At 42.1% G+C, this 12,027-nt stretch overlaps 1 protein-coding gene across 1 annotated transcript in view; it reads left to right on the plus strand.

Annotated features, from left to right (window-relative positions):
* The window catches only part of LOC110531964 (prickle-like protein 2), a 144,808-nt gene that overhangs the window by 55,840 nt on the left and 76,941 nt on the right, over nucleotides 1–12,027 (plus strand). The window lies entirely within an intron of this gene.

Genomic DNA, 12,027 nt, shown 5'->3' on the forward strand with positions numbered 1-12,027 from the left:
TATTAACATCAACGGGGCTGTAATGGAGCGTGTCGAGAGTTTCAAGTTCCTTGGTGTCCACATCACCAACAAACTAACATGGTCCAAACACACCAAGACAGTCTTGAAGAGGGCACAATAAAACCTTTTCCCCCTCAGGAGACTGAAAAGATTTGGCATGGATCCCCAGATCCTCAAAACGTTCTACAGCTGCATCATCAGAGCATCCTGACAGGTTGGATCTCAGCCTGGTATGGCAAATGCTCGGCATCTGACCGTAAGGCGCTAAAGAGGGTAGTGCGTAAGGCCCATCACATCACCGGGGCCAAGCTTCCTGCCATCCAGGGCCAATATAATAGGCATGTCAGAGGAAAGCCCATAAAATTGTCAGAGACTCCAGTCACCCAAGTCATAGACTGTTCTTTTTGCTACTGCACAGCAAGCGGTACCGGTGCGTCAAGTCTAGGACCAAAAGGCTCCATAACAGCTTCTACCCCCAAGCCATAAGACTGCTGAACAATTAATCAAATGGTCACCGGACGATTTACATTGACACCCTCCCCCTCCTTTTGTTTCGTGCACTGCTGCTACTCGCTGTTTATTATCTATATATAGTCACTTCAACCCTACCTACATGTACAAATTACCTCAACTAACCTGTACCCCCGCACATTGGCTCTGTACCGGTACACCCTGTATATAGCCTCGTTATTGATGTTTTGTTGTGCTACTTTTTTACTTTAGTTTATTATTTAACTCTTCTTGAACTGCACTGTTGTTTAAGGGCTTGTAAGTAAGCATTTCATGGTAAGGTCTACACTTGTTGTATTCGGCGCATGTGACAAATAAAGTTTGATTTGATAGCTCAGTTGCCGGAGATGAAGGAAACTGGTGAGGGATTTCACAATGAGGCAATTGTGACTTTAAAACAGAACCAGATTTTAATGACTGTGATAGGAGAAAACTGAGGATGGATCAGCATCATTGTAGTTACTCCGCAATACTAACCTAATTGACAGAGCGAAAAGAAGGAAGCCTGTACAGAACACCAATATTCCAAAACATGCATCCTGTTTGCAATAAGACACTAAAGTAAAACTGCTTAAAAAATATGACAACGAAATTAACTTTATGTCCTGAATACAAAGCGTTATGTTTGGGGCAAATCCAACACAACACATCACTGAGTACCACTCATTATATTTTCAAGCACGATGATGGCTGCATCATGTAACGTTATGGGTATGGTTGTCATCAGCAAGGACTAGGGAGTTTAAAAAATAATAAAAGTAAACGGAATAGAGTTAAGCACAGGCAAAATCCTAGAGAAAAACCTGGTTCAGTCTGCTTTCCAACAGACATTGGGAGACAAATTCACGTTTCAGCAGGACAATAAACTAAAACACAAGGCAAAATATACACTGGAGTTACTTACCAAGATGACATTGAATGTTCCCGAGTGGTCTAGTTATAGTGTTGACTTAAATCTGCTTAAAAAATCTATGGCATCTTGAAATCTTGAAAATGGCTACCAGCTTGACAAAGCTTAAAAAAATTATGGGCAAATATTGTACAACCAAGTTGTGCAAAGCTCTTAGAGACTTACCCAGCGTAATCTCAGCCAAAGGTGATTCCAAGATTTATTGGCTCAGGGTTGTGAATAATTATGTAAATTAGACATTTCTGTATTTCATTTTCAATAAATAAAAAATAAAAAATCTTAAACATGTTTTAATTTCGTCATTATGGGGTTTTGTGTGCAGGTGGGTAATACATAATAATAAAAAAAATACAAATTACATTTTGAATTCAGGCTGTATCACAACAAATGTGGAATGAGTCAAGGGGTATGAATGCTTTCTGAAGGCACTGTAGCTATCTTAAAGATGATTTTAAATTGCTCTGGATAAGAGCATCTGCTAAATTACTAAGATGTTAAATGTAAATGTTTTACATATAAATCTCATCGGGGCCGGCTCCAGGCATAAGCGAAATAAGCATTTGCTTAGGGCCCAGGTTGCTAGGGGTCCCCCGACCAAAAATATTTACTGACAGTCACTGACTGTCACACAAATACTCATGTCAGCTAACAATTTTTAGATTGGTAAGTTAGTCTAGCCAGTTAGCTAAACTTGTAGTAATCATGGCCAAATACCAACAGGGCACTCCAGGGGGCCCCCATTTGATTCTGATAGTCACTCTCACTCAGATATCATTAACGTGGCATAGACAGGTAGTTACTTAAGGCACAAATGAAAGTAGGGTAGTTGACAAATGTCTAGCAACCCAAAGGTTCCGTGTTCAAATCTCATCACGGACAACTTTACAATTTTAGTTCATTAGCAACTTTTCAACTACTTACTACTTTTATTTACTTCGCAACTACTTGTTAGCTAACCCTTCCCATAACCCTAACCATTTTAGCTAACCCTTCCTCTCACCCTAACCTTAACCCTTTAACCTAACTCCTAAACTTAACCCTAAACTTAACCTTAACCCTAACCCCTAACCCCTAGTCTAGCTAACGTTAGCCAGCTAGCTAATGTTATCCACCTAGCCACCAACTAGAATTTATCCAACTAGAATTTGTAACATATCATACATTTTGAAAATGTGACATACTGTACATTTAGAAAAGTCATAACATATTGTATGTTTTGCACATTGACAACATATAATACGGATTGTAATTCGTAAAATATCATACTAAATGGAGTGTAACTGATTTACGTACAGAATAATACGAAATGCTCTGAGACCAGGTTGGTTCAATCCAAAACGTTATCACTCAAACAGGAGAGGAGTATTTATGACTTCTTGCTGCTTCTGAGAACATTCACAGTTATATAGAAGCGAAAAAGAATCTGATCGTTGAAAGTCTCAAAGGTAGAATTGGGATGTTATTTTTCGATTTAGTGAAGAGGTTTCTTTGTGTGTGAAAATGACTGTCCAGGCACTTTCTCAACATTGTACTGTCAGAATACAGCCTCATTGTCTTGCATAACTGCAGGGTTATCCAGATTATCTAGAATACTGGCATTTGGAAGGTTTAGAAAACTTTAACACCGCTAACATTCTGAAGGGGGATAAAGCCCTTTTTCTGTACAGTATATAGAGAGATAGTTCTTTGAGAATGTCCATGCTGTATATACAGTTTACTAATCCTCAGAGCCCTTAGTGGTGACGCATTACATTATGTGCACTCAGCTCAGCTCACTGATGGTTTATGTGAAGAGGCTGGTGGGAGGCAGGGACGTGTAAAAATGCATAGCAACAGACTTTCTCCTCTCCCTCTCTCTCTTTCACACACACACACGCACGCACACACGCACACACACACACACGGGCCCAGATGAAAGATTCAAGTGAAATGGTGTAAGTATCATTTTAAAGCAGAGCTTAAAGTCAGGTCGTGAATCATCAGCAGGATACAGAGGATATGTGTCTCCGCTCTCCCTGCTGGATCCATTCTCCCAGTCTTAACAATGGAACTAGTGACAGTTGGCTTTGTACTTGCATTACACTCAAATCAAATGTATTTGTCACGTGCTTTGTAAAAAAACAGGTGTAGACTAACAGTGAAATGCTTACTCACCGTCACTCTCACCATCATTCTCCTGTTATTGCATCCACTCCCATCCCACTGTGCCTCCCCTCCTGTCATATTACCTTATCATGCTTCTCTCCCTGTAATACATATCAATATGGCACAATACCTACAGGGAGGATGGGGATGGAGAGATGTGCAGAAGTAGAAGGAGTAGAGTATTCACTTCTCACAGTTTCTCGCTGAGTCCTATTATTCCAACATTGATTCCTGACTGTTCTGTGGCGTGGTATGTACAGTACTTGAGTGTGATTTGCCTGCCTGGTTGGTGGCACCCAGGGATTCTATTTTAGGTCATCCCACACACTGTGGGAGAGAAACCCAAATTTGTGAACCGTTAACTACAGCTTTTTTACTTACTGAGAAGTAATGTTGTGCCTCTGTAGACTGTAGGTAAGAGAGTCCTACTTAACATTTCAGTAACCAATAGGCCTCTGGCAATTATCACTTCAAATCAAATCAAATCCATTTTTATTGGTCACATTAAAAAAAAAAAATAATAAAAAAAAAAAAACTTTATTTAACCAGGTAGGCTAGTTGAGAACAAGTTCTCATTTACAACTGCGACCTGGCCAAGATAAAGCATAGCAGTGTGAACAGACAACACAGAGTTACACATGTAGTAAACAATTAACAAGTCAATAACACAGTAGAAAAACAAAATAAAATAAAAAAAAGAGAGTCTATATGCATTGTGTGCAAAAGGCATGAGGAGGTAGGCGAATAATTATAATTTTGCAGATTAACACTGGAGTGATAAATGATCAGATGGTCATGTACAGGTAGAGATACTGGTGTGCAAAAGAGCAGAAAAGTAAATAAATATAAACAGTATGGGGATGAGGTAGGTAAATTGGGTGGGCTATTTACCGATTGAATATGTACAGCTGCAGCGATCGGTTAGCTGCTCAGATAGCAGATGTTTGAAGTTGGTGAGGGAGATAAAAGTCTCCAACTTCAGCGATTTTTGCAATTCGTTCCAGTCACAGGCAGCAGAGAACTGGAACGAAAGGCGGCCAAATGAGGTGTTGGCTTTAGGGATGATCAGTGAGATACACCTGCTGGAGCGCGTGCTACGGGTGGGTGTTGCCATCGTGAACGGTGAACTGAGATAAGGCAGAGCTTTACCTAGCATGGACTTGTAGATGACCTGGAGCCAGTGGGTCTGGCGACGAATATGTAGCGAGGGCCAGCCGACTAGAGCATACAGGTCGCAGTGGTGGGTGGTATGAGGTGCTTTAGTAACAAAACGGATGGCACTGTGATAAACTGCATCCAGTTTGCTGAGTAGAGTATTGGAAGCTATTTTGTAGATGACATCGCCGAAGTGGAGGATTGGTAGGATAGTCAGTTTTACTAGGGTAAGTTTGGCGGCGTGAGTGAAGGAGGCTTTGTTGCGGAATAGAAAGCCGACTCTAGATTTGATTTTAGATTGGAGATGTTTAATATGAGTCTGGAAGGAGAGTTTACAGTCTAGCCAGACACCTAGGTACTTATAGATGTCCACATATTCTAGGTCGGAACCATCCAGGGTGGTGATGCTAGTCGGGCGTGCGGGTGCAGGCAGCGAACGGTTGAAAAGCATACATTTGGTTTTACTAGCGTTTAAGAGCAGTTGGAGGCCACGGAAGGAGTGTTGTATGGCGTTGAAGCTCGTTTGGAGGTTAGATAGCACAGTGTCCAAAGAAGGGCCGGAAGTATACAGAATGGTGTCGTCTGCGTAGAGGTGGATCAGGGATTCGCCCGCAGCAAGAGCAACATCATTGATATATACAGAGAAAATAGTCGGCCCAAGAATTTAACCCTGTGGCACCCCCATAGAGACTGCCAGAGGACCGGACAACATGCCCTCCGATTTGACACACTGAACTCTGTCTGCAAAGTAGTTGGTGAACCAGGCAAGGCAGTCATTAGAAAAACCGAGGCTACTGAGTCTGCCGATAAGAATATGGTGATTGACAGAGTCGAAAGCCTTGGCCAGGTTGATGACGACGGCTGCACAGTACTGACTTTTATCGATGGCTGTTATGATATCGTTTAGTAGCTTGAGCGTGGCTGAGGTGCACCCGTGACCGGCTCGGAAACCAGATTGCACAGCGGAGAAGGTACGGTGGGATTCGAAGATGGTCAGTGACCTGTTTGTTGACTTTGCTTTCGAAGACCTTAGATAGGCTGGGCAGGATGGATATACAGTGCCTTGCGAAAGTATTCGGCCCCCTTGAACTTTGCGACCTTTTGCCACATTTCAGGCTTCAAACATAAAGATATAAAACTGTATTTTTTTGTGAAGAATCAACAACAAGTGGGACACAATCATGAAGTGGAACGACATTTATTGGATATTTCAAACTTTTTTAACAAATCAAAAACTGAAAAATTGGGCGTGCAAAATTATTCAGCCCCCTTAAGTTAATACTTTGTAGCGCCACCTTTTGCTGCGATTACAGCTGTAAGTCGCTTGGGGTATGTCTCTATCAGTTTTGCACATCGAGAGACTGAAATTTTTTCCCATTCCTCCTTGCAAAACAGCTCGAGCTCAGTGAGGTTGGATGGAGAGCATTTGTCAGTTTTCAGTTTTTGATTTGTTAAAAAAGTTTGAAATATCCAATAAATGTCGTTCCACTTCATGATTGTGTCCCACTTGTTGTTGATTCTTCACAAAAAAATACAGTTTTATATCTTTATGTTTGAAGCCTGAAATGTGGCAAAAGGTCGCAAAGTTCAAGGCGGCCGAATACTTTCGCAAGGCACTGTAGGTCTGTAACAGTTTGGGTCCAGAGTGTCTCCCCCTTTGAAGAGGGGGATGACTGCGGCAGCTTTCCAAACCTTGGGGATCTCAGACGATATGAAAGTGAGGTTGAACAGGCTGGTAATAGGGGTTGCGACAATGGCGGCGGATAGTTTCAGAAATAGAGGGTCCAGATTGTCAAGCCCAGCTGATTTGTACGGTTCCAGGTTTTGCAGCTCTTTCAGAACATCTGCTATCTGGATTTGGGTAAAGGAGAACTTGAAAAGGCTTGGGCGAGTAGCTGCGAGGTTGGAGTAGCCAGGAGGAAGGCATGGCCAGCAGTTGAGAAATGCTTGTTGAAGTTTTCGATAATCATGGATTTATCGGTGGTGACCGTGTTACCTAGCATCAGTGCAGTGGGCAGCTGGGAGGAGGTGCTCTTGTTCTCCATGGACTTTACAGTGTCCCAGAACTTTTTGGAGTTAGAGCTATAGAATGCAAATTTCTGCCTGAAGAAGCTGGCCTTGGCTTTCCTGACTGACTGTGTGTATTGGTTCCTGACTTCCCTGAACAGTTGCATATCGCGGGGACTATTCGATACTATTGCAGTCCGCCACAGGATGTTTTTGTGCTGGTCGAGGGCAGTCAGGTCTGGAGTGAACCAAGGGCTATATCTGTTCTTAGTTCTGCATTTTTTGAACGGAGCATGCTTATCTAAAATGGTGAGGAAGTTACTTTTAAAGAATGACCAGGCATCCTCAACTGACGGGATAATATCCTTCCAGGATACCCGGGCCAGGTCGATAAGAAAGGCCTGCTCGCAGAAGTGTTTTAGGGAGCGTTTGACAGTGATGAGGGGTGGTCGTTTGACTGTGGATCCATAGCAGATACAGGCAATGAGGCAGTGATCGCTGAGATCCTGGTTGAAGACAGCGGAGGTGTATTTGGAGGGCCAGTTGGTCAGGATGACGTCTATGAGGGTGCCCTTGTTTACAGATTTAGGGTCGTACCTGGTGGGTTCCTTGACGATTTGTGTGAGATTGAGGGCATCTAGCTTAGATTGTAGGACTGCCGGGGTGTTAAGCATATCCCAGTTTAGGTCACCTAACAGAACAAACTCTGAAGCTAGATGGGGGGCGATCAATTCACAAATGGTGTCCAGGGCACAGCTGGGAGCTGAGGGGGGTCGGTAGCAGGCGGCAACAGTGAGAGACTTATTTCTGGAGAGAGTAATTTTTTAAATTTGTAGTTCGAACTGTTTGGGTATGGATATGGGTATGGAAAGTATGACATTACTTTGCAGGCTATCTCTGCAGTAGACTTCAACTCCTCCCCCTTTGGCAGTTCTATCTTGATCGAAAATGTTATAGTTGGATATGGAAATCTCAGAATTTTTGGTGGCCTTCCTAAGCCAGGATTCAGACACGGCAAGGATATCAGGGTTAGCAGAGTGTGCTAAAGCAGTGAGTAAAACAAACTTAGGGAGGAGGCTTCTGATGTTGACATGCATGAAACCAAGGCTTTTTCGATCACAGAAGTCAACGAATGAGGGTGCCTGGGGATATGCAGGGCCTGGGTTTACCTCCACATCACCCGCGGAACAGAGGAGGAGTAGTATGAGGGTGCGGCTAAAGGCTATCAAAACTGGTCGCCTAGAGCGTTGGGGACAAAGAATAAAAGGAGCAGATTTCTGGGCATGGCAGAATATATTCAGGGCATAATGTGCAGACAGGGGTATGGTGGGGTGCGGGTACAGCGGAGGTAAGCCCAGGCACTGGGTGATGATAAGAGAGGTTGTATCTCTGGACATGCTGGTTGTAATGGGTGAGGTGACTGCATGTGTGGGAGGTGGGGAGGTATCAGAGGTATGAAGAGTGGAACTAGGGGCTCCATTGTAAACTAAAACAATGATAACTAACCTGAACAACAGTATACAAGGCATATTGACATTTGAGAGAGACATACAGCGAGGCATACAGTAATCGCAGGTGTTGATTGGGAGAGCTAGCTAAAACAGCAGGTGAGACAACAACAGCTAATCACCTAGCACAACAACAGCAGGTAAAATGGCTTTGACTAGGCAGAGAGGGTCAGATTAACTACACACAGAGCCTGAGTGCGGCTGGGGCCGACAGATAAAAACATAAACAAACAGAATGGAGTACAGTGATTAATGGACAGTCCAGCAGGCATCAGCTATGTAGCCAAGTGATCACAGTGTCCAGCAGGCATCAGCTATGTAGCCAAGTTTACAGCAAGGATCCGGTGGAGTATTGGGCTCTAGCCGTGTATGAGTGTGGTTCGGGTGAACAGCTGAGTAGGCCGGGAAGTGGGCCTCAGGGATAGCTTCGGTACTGCATGCAAGCTAGCTGTGAAGATCAGAAGTAGTGGTCCGGGGATTACGGCAGGAATCCGGCGTTGTTGTGGAGAGACAGTTATCCAGGCTAAAAAAAAACTGTCTGGCTGTGCAGAAGGTAAAAGCCGCTAGCAGTGGCTAACAATGACTAAATAGCTTGTAGCTAGTTAGCTGGTTAGCTTCTGGAGGTTCTTGAATGTGTTCTAAAAATTAAAAATAGAGATTCCGTATCACATTGGGTGCGGCAGGTTACCGGAAGTTATAATCAAATTAAAAATCGAAAAGAGATTGAAAATAAATATGGGTCTGGTGAGTGGTTGTCCCCAGCGATTCAGACAGTTAGCAGGCCTGTGCTAACAAGCTAACAGTTAGTAGGCCGGGGCTCTAAACAAGCTAGCAGTTAGCAGACCGGGGCTAAACAAGCTAGCAGTTAGTAGACCGGGGCAGGCTAGAAAGATTTGAGTCAGTGTGTTGGCAGCAGCCACTCAATGTTAGTGATGGCTGTTTAACAGTCTGATGGCCTTGAGATAGAAGCAGTTTTTCAGTCTCTCTGTCCCAGCTTTGATGCACCTGTACTGACCTCGCCTTCTGGATGATAGCGGGGTGAACAGGCAGTGGCTCAGGTGGTTGTTGTACTTGATGATCTTTTTTGGCCTTCCTGTGACATCGGGTGGTGTAGGTGTCCTGGAGGGCAGGTAGTTTTCCCCCGGTGATGGGTTGTGCAGACCTCACTACCCTCTGGAGAGCCTTGCGGTTGTGGGTGGAGCAGTTGCCGTACCAGGCGGTGATACACCCCAACAGGATGCTGTGGATTGTGCATCACTTCAAGGAGTTGTGCTGTTAGTGTGTGTGTGTGTGTGTGTGTGTGTGTGTGTGTGTGTGTGTGTGTGTGTGTGTGTGTGTGTGTGTGTGTGTGTGTGTGTGTGTGTGTGTGTGTGTGAGCATGCGTTCGTGTGACGGTTGAGCCTGCAGTTTTCAAAAGGATTCTTAACATTTTCCTTATTGTCGTCACTGCAACCAAATAAGATTTGGATGTAAAGTAAATAGCTGTTGCTATCTGTGAGTTCTCTATTTGATGCTGTATGCATTTCTTTGTCTATTGTTTTCTCCTCCCACTCTATCCATTTATTCCATGCTGATATCAGTCTGTCTAACCATGGAGGTGTGGTTTACTCTCATGTGCTTAGGTTTTATCCAGATAAAATGTATAAAGTGTTAAATCCTTACATTTGGATTATGCGAATTGTACTGTAATTGAGCTGTGTATAGTTCTGATAAACAGTTACATACGGTACACATTAACATGACCAGTCTACCTTTAATGGTCCCATCCACTTTTTTCTGTAGTTGGTCAAATTGAATCCCTTGTTTCTGGATGTATTTTAAGCCTTTTGTTGTCGTATTAATCATTAATATAATTTTTTATTATATGTATTATGCACTGATTCCATTCTTACCTTAAAAATCTGTTATTCAGAAGCCAGAAGGTACAGATTTCAGAACGATGGGGCAGTTCGCTTTGTTCGCATAATGTGATGTAAAGGCACATAGGGCTATATTTTTCCTGATGTTTGCGAGGACAGTGCAGTGTGGATATCCTCTCCCACTGGGCACAAACTGGTGGAATCAACATTGTTTCACCATAATTTGTGTCACGTATACTCCCTCTCTGGCCTCTAGGTAATCAGGCTGCTGATTATCCCGCACACCTGTCACCATCGTCAAGCACACCAGCGCCTCATGACACTCACCTGGACTCCATCACCTCCTTGATTATCTTCCCTATATCTGTCACTCCCCTTGGTTCTTTCCTCAGGTGTTATTGACTCTGTTTTCATGTGTTACGTGTTTATTGTTTCATTCGTTTTTTTTAAACACTCACTCCCTGAACTTGCTTCCCGACTCTCAGTGCACTTGTTACAATTTGTCAACTGTACTGTGACGTGGGATGTACATAGAAAATATATTGGATTTGAAAAAAGTAATCAACAGTTGTTTTGAGGGTGAAATTTCAACCACAGGATTCTGTCATCGTTATAACCTATTTTCAACAGAAACATACCTTGTATAAATTATGTTGAATTTGTACCTTTAAAACATTGTCAGATCTTCAATGTTATATCCATTATCAGAAAAAATAAACATTAGGCTGGGCAGCACCTTTCTACTGGAGCGTTGATCTACAATTATTAATTTAGTGTCGCATCCAGGGTTTTAAACAAACCCAGCCCTGCTTAGTTTTTATATTTGTCACTGGCTACTGTCACTCTTACTTCGTGAGAATAACATTTTCACAGTTGCTATCGAAGTCATTCCAAATGGTAGGTTTTAAAGAACAAATTAAATGTAACCATACTTAAAAAGTAATATCTTATAAAAAAAAGTAATATTTTATATCTACTGACACTGCTTCGCGTGATGTATTGTCTCTACCTTCTTGCCCTTGTGCTGTTGTCTGTGCTCAATAATCTTTGTACCATGTTTTGTGCTGTTGTCATGTTGTGTTGCTACCATGTTGTCATGTTGTGTTGCTACCATGCTGTGTTTTCATGTGTTGTTGCCATGCTATCTTGTCTTAAGTCTCTCTTTATGTAGTGTTGTGATGTCTCTCTTGTAATGATGTGTTTTGTTCTGTATTTTAATTACTTTTTTTATTTTTATCTCAGGCCCAGTCCCCCCAGGAGGCCTTTATCTTTTGGTAGTCCGTCATTGTAAATAAGAATTTGTTCTTAACTGACTTGCCTGGTTAAATAAAAAAAATAAACAATTATCAATGATACTATTTAGACCTGTACAACATTTGCAAAGTCATCAGCAGCTATTATTTCAATTCAACCCAGGGTTCTACAAAAAATAGACAATACATAGGACTCTGGTTTCAAGCTTTGGTTGATTTCAAATCTTCAAGTTAATCATTAATATGTTAGATTCATGTCTCCATCTCAATCAAAAATCTCAGTTAAAGAATAGGACCAAAATAAATAACTATATTTAAAGTACATTTAAAGTTTGATTAGATTAGTTTTAGTCCTATTCTTTAACTTTGATTTTTGGTTGACAGAGACATGAATCTAACAAATCAACTATACATTTGCAGACAAACTGGATATTAAATTGTGTTTGGTTGTCAACACAACAAAATTTCAACATTTGAAGGAGATCCTCTGCTTGGATAGTTCCGTCTGTGCCACTGACTTAGTCTGGGTTTAATTCAAGTTTGTGTACAAATTCACAATTCATATGTTGGATTTGGGTCTAAATTAAGTCAAATTAAACTTTAAATGCACTTTAAATAAAGTTTGATTTGACTTAGTCTTATTCTTTACTTGGATTCTTGGTTGAGATGAAGACGTGAAG

This window comes from Oncorhynchus mykiss, chromosome 9, assembly GCF_013265735.2.
Source record: "Oncorhynchus mykiss isolate Arlee chromosome 9, USDA_OmykA_1.1, whole genome shotgun sequence".
Taxonomy (NCBI): Eukaryota; Metazoa; Chordata; class Actinopteri; order Salmoniformes; family Salmonidae; genus Oncorhynchus; species Oncorhynchus mykiss.